General features: G+C 46.5%; 1 long non-coding RNA gene across 1 annotated transcript; it reads left to right on the forward strand.

Annotated features, from left to right (window-relative positions):
- The first annotated feature begins 273 nt into the window (after positions 1-273).
- Positions 274-7,209, forward strand: LOC120323044. The gene is made up of 3 exons (XR_005563121.1): positions 274-535; positions 6,045-6,120; positions 7,049-7,209. It is a non-coding gene; the product is annotated as an uncharacterized LOC120323044 (long non-coding RNA).
- The last annotated feature ends 892 nt before the right edge of the window (positions 7,210-8,101 follow it).

Here is an 8,101-nt window from a genome sequence, read left to right on the forward strand (position 1 = left end):
GGCTGCAAGCAAAGCAAGGGATTCATTCACTGCTTCCCATGGGCAGGCAAGTGTTCGACCACCTCCGGGAGAGCACGGCTCTGTCAGGCATTACAGTGACTTGGAAAACAAACATATTCAGTCCAAACATCCCCACTTCCTCCTCCTCCTCCAGGCTTTTATTGCTGAGCACGGTGAGATCATAGAATCATGGAATCATAGAATATCCTGAGTTGGAAGGGATCCACTAGGATCATCAAAGTTTGACTCCTGACCCTGCACAGGACAGCGAGTGTGATATGGTATGAGATATCCCTGTGATCAGCTGGGGTCAGCTGTCCCAGCTGTGTCCCCTCCCAACTCCCTGTGCACCGCCAGCCCCTCACTGGTGGGGTGGGTGGGAGGCAGAAGAGGCCTTTGCTCTGTGCAAGGTCTGCTCAGCAAGAACTAAAACCTCCCTGTGTCATCAATTCTGTTCCCAGCACAAATTCAAAACATAGCACCATAGCAGCTACTGTGAAGACAATTAACCCAGCCAAAACTCATTCAGCTCCAGGTAACATTTTTGTGTTGGGAATAGGTGCTACGTGAGTGAAAAGGCATGGGAGAGAGCAAGACATTGCAAGTTCTTCTGAGGCGTGGAGCTGCGTCTTGCAGCTCAGAAATCACCTTGCCTATCCTCTGCATGCCAGGAACAAAGCAAGCTCTGCAGATGATTTGCAGGGGAAAGATTACACTGTGGGATCTGTCAGGGTTGGAGGGGCAGGTGAACGCTGAGGACTTCAGTGCTGTACATCATGTTCTTCTGGTGCAGAGAGGCTTGGGTTGTACAAACTACTTCAGCCTCGGCTTTGCATTCTTTGTCTGTCAGCCCTCGGAATGTTTTGATGTGTTGAACATGGTGCAGGAATTTTGCCTACCCATTTTCTGTGTCTTTGTTTACAATTTGTTGCTGCCTGCTGTGCTTGGTGTCATAATCCTGAGGGCACTAGTAGGACTTAATTAATCTGATCACTTGAGGCTTCCACAACACACCAGATATGCACTGACAGCTCACCTGAAGCTCTGGCAGGGGGCACTTAGGCCCAGTCTGACTTGTGTTGAAGGTATGCTTGTACCTAGGCTTGTCTTTTGCTGTCCTGGTTTACTGACTGACTCTCCTGAGTAGAATTTTAATATATGCTGTAGGTAGCTTCGTCTGTTTTAAGCACAGGAGTGCTCAGAGAAATGGGGTATTTTCATGTGGATATTTTCATGCTTGTTAACTTCTATCAAGATGCAGAAGGGGAGACCTGTAATAAAATGAGATGTAACTCTTTAGTTCAGAGGCACAGTGTCCTCATTGCTTCATTCAGTGTGATTGTGCTTTATGTTCAAGAAGCTGGTAGGCAAGGGAGGATTTTCTGGTTAATGTTGCATAGCATCCTGCTTTTTAGCCACCTCTCTGTGGTTGGAGATGGGTGTTCAGTCCTTTGGGCTGTACTCTAAAGCTCGCTGAAGTCACCCAAATCTTAGTCATTGTCTTCAGTGGAACTGAAATGCACAGTCAGGAGAGGCAACTTGGTTTTGTTTGCAGTAAGTGGGACTGCCCAAACAGTGTGAGAAGCTTGGGTTGCACTTCAATTCACAAAACAATTCATATTGTTACATAAACGGTGCCTGAGCAGGAGATTCCTGAGGAAGACTTGGAAGGAAGAGGTCACGGTATTTCTGGCTCTGGTTCATCAGATGCACTGTGACTGCATCTGTGCATTGCAATGGTACCAGAAAACAGTGTAAGATTTGTGTCATCAATGTAGTTTTGGGTCAAAATAAAAGAGGACTGCTAATCACAAGAAGCCAAAGCCTTCAAGTCAGAGTAGCTAAGTCCACTGCGGGCATCTATGCCCCCTTATTTAAATGTGCCCCTCCCTCCTCCCTGATACCATTTTTTCAGTGGTGTATTCCACTTCCATATTTAAAGTACTTTTTCCCCTGCTAGCTTACCTAAGCAGCTGTCAGCTTACCCGAGGGGTCCCTGGGTTTCTGGAGCGGGTGAAATGGCAGCTACTTGCAGTACATGAAGCACTGTGAGTTACTTCAAGGTGAAAAGCTCTGCAGAGACAGTAATTTCTGTGTCTGCTGGGTGTTCTTCAGCCTGCAGAGGGTCTCTGTTCTTTGATTTCACTGCCCCTGAGGACACAGGAGCCTTGTGGCTTTGGGGGGAGGACAACAGGATAGTTTTTCTACCCATGTGGGTCCCTGGAGCCCTGGAAAAGAGGCCAGCTTTGCTCTGCTGAGCAAGAGGAGGAACATCTGCTTCTGGCCTACAGGCCTAGAAAATATGACAGTCCCCTCCCAGGCTGAGCTGGTCTTGTCTGCAGTGCTGTTCTCCAACACAGAGCTTCCATGGCACACTGGCTTTGTAGCCATGGTGGTAAACATAGCTAAGTTCAACCTGCTGGTCAGGACATTCTCATTTGGGGGAAGTGTTTGCTACAGCGTTGGAAATTAGGCTTTCCGTCTCCCAGTAACACCCTCAGGAGATGTTGTCCCCACCCTTCCCTGCTCGGCTTTGGAGGCCTTATGCTGAGGTGTCATCAATCTTAAGAATACTTCAACATAAAAGATGTTTTTGTTTTATCTTGCTATATTTAGGCCTCACGTACAATAGGAATACTAAACTTGGAATGTTTAGAGCATACGGGGGTGTTGATATCTTATATTTAGCTTGATCTGTCAGTTATACAAGCATCTGTCACAGACTAGCAGATGGCAGAAAGCCCTAATAGGGTTCAGAGGGAAAAGAACCAAGATCTTGGTTATTGGGGACAGGGTATGCTTAGGAGGGAAACATGCTCCTAAAACATATGCCAGTTTTCTGCACGAGAGAAAGAGCTGAATTCTGATGTGGTATGATCAGCATGGGTCTAGGATAGTGATTATAATAATTTAATGTTTGAAAGCTGAGATGGCTCCAGAAGGACACTTGAGCTCGGGTACCTTTTTTTTGGGGGGGTAGTATAAAGGTACATGAAGACATGGTCCTTAGTCCAGGGAGATCTGCAGCCTCTTGGCTAAGTGTATATTGCTTTGAGGCTCCAGCTGTTAGAGAGGAGTTAAAAGAAGTATTTGGCTGAGAATGTGGCTTCACAGCCAGCTTACCCTGACTGAGTTATGATCTGCTGCCAAAAGGAGCAGTTCTGCCTGCTCTCAGCTAATGTTCCCAACAAGCCCATGTCTACTTGGGTGTTCTTGAAGTTGTGCTGTGAGTCAGATTGGCCCCCTGAGCTTGGCTGAAAACTGGTTTCCAGCTTCATCATTCTTTAGATCCGGTTGCTACACAGAACATTAGTGGCAGTGGTGGAAAATGGGGGAGTGGGAGAGGAACGGGTACCAAAAGGTATAGGCAGGGCAAAAAGTGAAGAGTGTTCCTTTAAGTGACAGCAAAGTCTCACATGGGTCTCCCATAGCATTCTCCTGGGGGTGCTGGTTGCCAGTGGCTGAACAGCCAGCATGTGTCCAGGGGGGCAAGAGGCCAATGGAACCTGGCTTGGACCAGCAATAACGTGGCAGCAGGACCAGGGCAGGGATCGTCCCCCTGTGCTGGGCACTGGCGAGGCCACACCTCAAATCCTGTGTCCAGTTCTGGGCCCCTCACTGCAAGAAAGACACTGAGGTGCTGGAGCGTGTCCAGAGAGGGGCTATGGAGCTGGGGAAGGGTCTACAGAGTAAATAATAGGAGGAGCAGCTGAAGGAGCTGGTGTTGTTCAGCCTGAAGAACAGGAGGCTCAGGGGGGACCTCCTCACTCTCTACAACTCCCTGACAGGAGGTTGTAACCAGGTGGGGGTCGGGCTCTGCTCCCAGGGAACAAGGGACAGGACAAGAGGAAATGGCCTCAAGCTGTGCCAGGGGAGGTTCAGGTTGGACATGAGGAAGAATTTCTTACTGAAAGAGTGGTCAGGCATTGGAAGGGGCTGCCCAGGGAGATGGTGGAGTCCCCATCCCTGGAGGTGTTCAAGAAATGAGTGGACGTGGCACTCAGTGCTCTGGTCTGGGTGACAAGGTGGTGTTTGGTCAAAGGTTGGACTCGATGATTCTGGAGGTCTTTTCCAACCTTAATGATTCTGTGATTCCATTCGGTGATTCTGAAGGTCACTGAGACCTTGCCTTGAAAGTACTTCACTGTGATAGCTGCTGGGAGGCTCCAGCTGCAGCCCCTGCTGGGAGGTGTGGGGCCAGAGCTTGCAGGATGTGCTCTGCTCCATTCTGTGGGGCAGCTTGCCTTGCTCTAACAGAAAGTAGTCACTGTCAAAGGAATGCTTTCCCCACTTCACATGAAGATGTATTAAGTGATTCATTGTGGTCGTTTTACTTTTTCACTAATATGCACTTGCTTATACAGACTCCTTGTCTCATCAATTAAGATAAATTATGAATTAAGTTGAATTGGCTGAAAATGGCCCATTTTTAGAGACTGTACATGGTGGTTTTTCTTCCCCAAGAAAATTCTTTCATTTTTTTTTGCTCAAAAGCAAGCAAACGAAATCCCCATGATAAATTTATTGATGTAGCAGATGTAGTATGTAGTCAAGAGGCAGTAAAATCGACCCCTTCTGAAATGTTGAGGCCAGGCTGTCCAAATCACTATTTCCCTCTGCTGTCAGTGCTGAACCAGAGGAGGCCACCAAGTTGATCAGAGGGATGGAGCAGTTGGGCTCTGAGGAAAGACTGAGAGAATTGGGATTGTTCAGCCTGGAGAAGAGAAGGTTTCAGGGTGACTCAGTTGGGGCTTTCCAGTACCTGAAGAGAGCCCACAAGGAAGATGGAAAGAGGCTTTTCCCAAGGGCCTGGAGTGACAGAAAAAGGGGGAATGACTTCAAACTGACAGAGAGCAGGTTTAGATTGGATATTAGGGAGAAACTCTTCCCTGTGAGGTTGGTGAGGCCCCGGCACAGGTTACCCAGAGAAGCTGTGGCTGCCCCATCCCTGGGAGTGTTGAAGGCCAGGTTGGATGGGGCTCTGAGCAACCTGGGATAGTGGAAGGTGTCCCTGCCCACCCCAACATGGTGATCTTTAAGATCCCTTCTAAACCAAACCATTCTGTGATTCCACGCACAGCTCATGCTCGTCCACAGTTCTGCTGGAAAAAGGGAATTGGTGGATGTGTACAGCGGTAGAAGGATGTACCATTTGCAAGTTGCTGAGACAAGCTTAAGAACTGAGAGAGGTGGGGAGGAGAAGAAAGGCTAAAGAAGTCCTAAAGCTTTCTGTGTACCTGCTTACTTTAAATGTGTGGTGGGAAATGAAACATCTTTAAACAAACAACTTTGCAACCAATAGAAGTGAACCAGTGACTATCATTTTCATAGAAATGCTTCATTTCCTATCTGGCTTGTCTCCAGCACTTAATCAGGGCTCTCTTGGCAAGGCTGGGTTTGCAGTTAGTGTGAATGCATCACAGAAGCAATTTTGGGTTTACTGCATACTTTCTGTGCAGGGATCTAGGTGGGAAGGGGCTTTCTTTTCTATTGACGGCAGCACTGCTTTTCTGTGCTTAAGTTAGTGGGAACCTCCTGAATCCCAGGAGTAGTTTTAGCCCCTCAGAGGTAATTGAACTTTTATGCAAGTCCCAGCTGTGGTTTCGAGAGCAACTTTTCTCCTAAGGAGTTGACAGAAGCTTTAGCTGCTTACCAGTGAGGGTAGAAATTGTTCTGGCATGCAGGCTGGACTTGCAGTGAGCTGTGTGGAAGATAAAATTTGATGCTGGTGGAGGTTCTTCCACGAAGAAGTAAAGTTTTCCACTGATTTGCTTGGGAGGACCTAATGCAGAGCCCTTTCACATTTTAATAAGCTTTGGAATGAAAAATGATTCATCAAGCTTTCTTGCTGCCAGTCAGGTAATAATCCCTCTTAGATAATGCTGAGTGGTTCTTCTGGTGCAAACAGAAAACAGGGCAGCACTTCACTCTCCATGCTCTGATGCATGAAGCTGTCTTCTTTGTTGGTAATCAATAATGCTGCAGAAATAGCTGTGCCATTGGTTGTAGCTTCATCTTGCAAAAAATGAATAATTTCCTGGCAGCAACTGATTGGGTGCACATTTCCAAGTGGACTTGAAGAAATGGATCTATTTAAACTGAGAGAATCTGCTAATTCAGGTACCTGAGAAAAATATTTAGAACATATTTTTGGTCTGGACTTGTACGTAAAAAAACCTCCCCAATGAACAAACAAAAACCAACCACCCCCCCAGAAAAACCCCAACAACCAAACACAAAAAAGTGTTCTTTGTTAATAACAGCAATCAAAATATCCAACTATTCAACATTTTCTTTGTTTTCACTGGGTTTGCCTCCTCAACTGATAGAACACTTTTTTTCATCCAGAATATCTTCTTACTGAAAAAAAAAACATTTTTAGCTGACCTCAAACAGTTCAGCTAAAGGAATGTTAATAAAAGAAAATATTAATAATCCTTACACTGAATAGACTTCAACTGGAATATTATTACAAGATGCAGTAGCTCAGCCTAAGGACAAGAAGACATATTTATTTTTTAGCTGATTCAAATATTGGAGATCAGTTACATCCAAATGCTTTGAGGAAAATTAATCAAGTAATGGGGGATGGGGGCAGTCAGGGAGAAATCTGATTGTATTTTGAACTCCAGACCATCTGCTTTCTAAAAAGGAATAGCTCTTAAATGGAAGAAAGCTTTTCTTAATTATTTAATTTTCTATATACTTTTTTGTTTCTACATTGGCCTACAACACTATGTCCTTATCAGCATGTAGAATTCCTTGTTTTCCTGAGAATAAAATTATTGTTTTCTTGCTCTATGCCTTTATGTCATACATTTTTATTTCTGTGGAGGGAAAAGTAGTCACTTTTGGGGAAGTTCAAACTGAAGAATGTCATTTACATGGCAATGAAGTCCTCAAATTACCAATGTAGTGTTGTTGGGGGCTCTCTGTATGGCTGGATCTCGTGTTCTCCCCTTTGGAACACAGGGGGGATGCCAGACACTTGTCAGCTTTCTTTTCTTAGAAAGAGTATCATCACACTCTTCCCACTCCCTTACACTAGCAGGCAAGAAGAAGGAAGCCAGGAAGCTGCAGACTGGCCATGCTTACCTTGATGTGTGGAGAAGTGATGGAAAAACTCATCCTGGAAGCTATTTGCAGGCACAGGGAGGTGATCCAGAGTAGGCTGCATGGATTAATGAAAGAGATGCTGTGCTTGACCAACCCTGACAGCCTTCTGTGGTGAAATAACCAGACTGGGACCTGAGGGGAAAGCAGTGGACATTGTCTGCCTAGGCTTCAGTAAGGCTTTTAAAGCTGCTTCCCTCACAGTGAAGCTGATGGAGGGTGGGTTGGATGAGTAGACTGAGAACAGGCTGAAGGGGGTGGTCAGTGGCATGAAGTGTCTAATTGGAGGCCAGTAACTGGCAGTAACTGGGTCCAGTCCTGTCCAACATCTTCATTAATGATCTGCATGATGGGGCAGAGTATTCCCACCGCAGACACAAAACTGGGAGTAGCAGCTGATGGGCTTGGGGGTTGTGCTCCCATCCAGGGGGACTTGGGCAGGCCGGAGAAATGGGCTGACAGGAACCTCATGGAGTTCCTCCAGTAAGGAGAAGTGCCAAGTCCTGCAGATCTGGGAAGGGACAACCCCATGCACCAATATTTGCTGGGGACTGACTGGCTGGAAAGTAGCTTGGCAGAAAAGGACCTGCCAGACACCAGAATGAACATGAGCCAACAGCAGCAAAGAAGGCTAAAAGTATCCTGAGCTGTATTCAGAGGATCATTGTCAGCAAATCAAGGAAGGGGATCCTTTCCCTTTGTTTAGCACTGGTGAGGCCACACCTGTAATATCGTCTCCAGTTCTGGGAACCCAGTACAAGAAAGACATGGATGTGCTGGAGACAGTCTGATGAAGGGATTGGAGCATCTCTCCCGTGAGGAAAAGCCGAGAGTGTTGTAACTCTTGAGAGGTCTTGGGGATTCTTACCAATGCCATAGGAGGGGTAAAGTAGATGGAGCCAGCCCCGTGGGAGAACCAGAGACAGTGGGCACAAACTGGAACACAAAGTTTTCCCTGAACATCAGGAAAACTGGTGTGCTGGTTTTT

Source organism: Pipra filicauda, unplaced genomic scaffold (assembly GCF_003945595.2).
Source record: "Pipra filicauda isolate LSUMZ 115617 unplaced genomic scaffold, ASM394559v2 scaffold188_size1440453_pilon, whole genome shotgun sequence".
In the NCBI taxonomy this organism is placed as follows: domain Eukaryota; kingdom Metazoa; phylum Chordata; class Aves; order Passeriformes; family Pipridae; genus Pipra; species Pipra filicauda.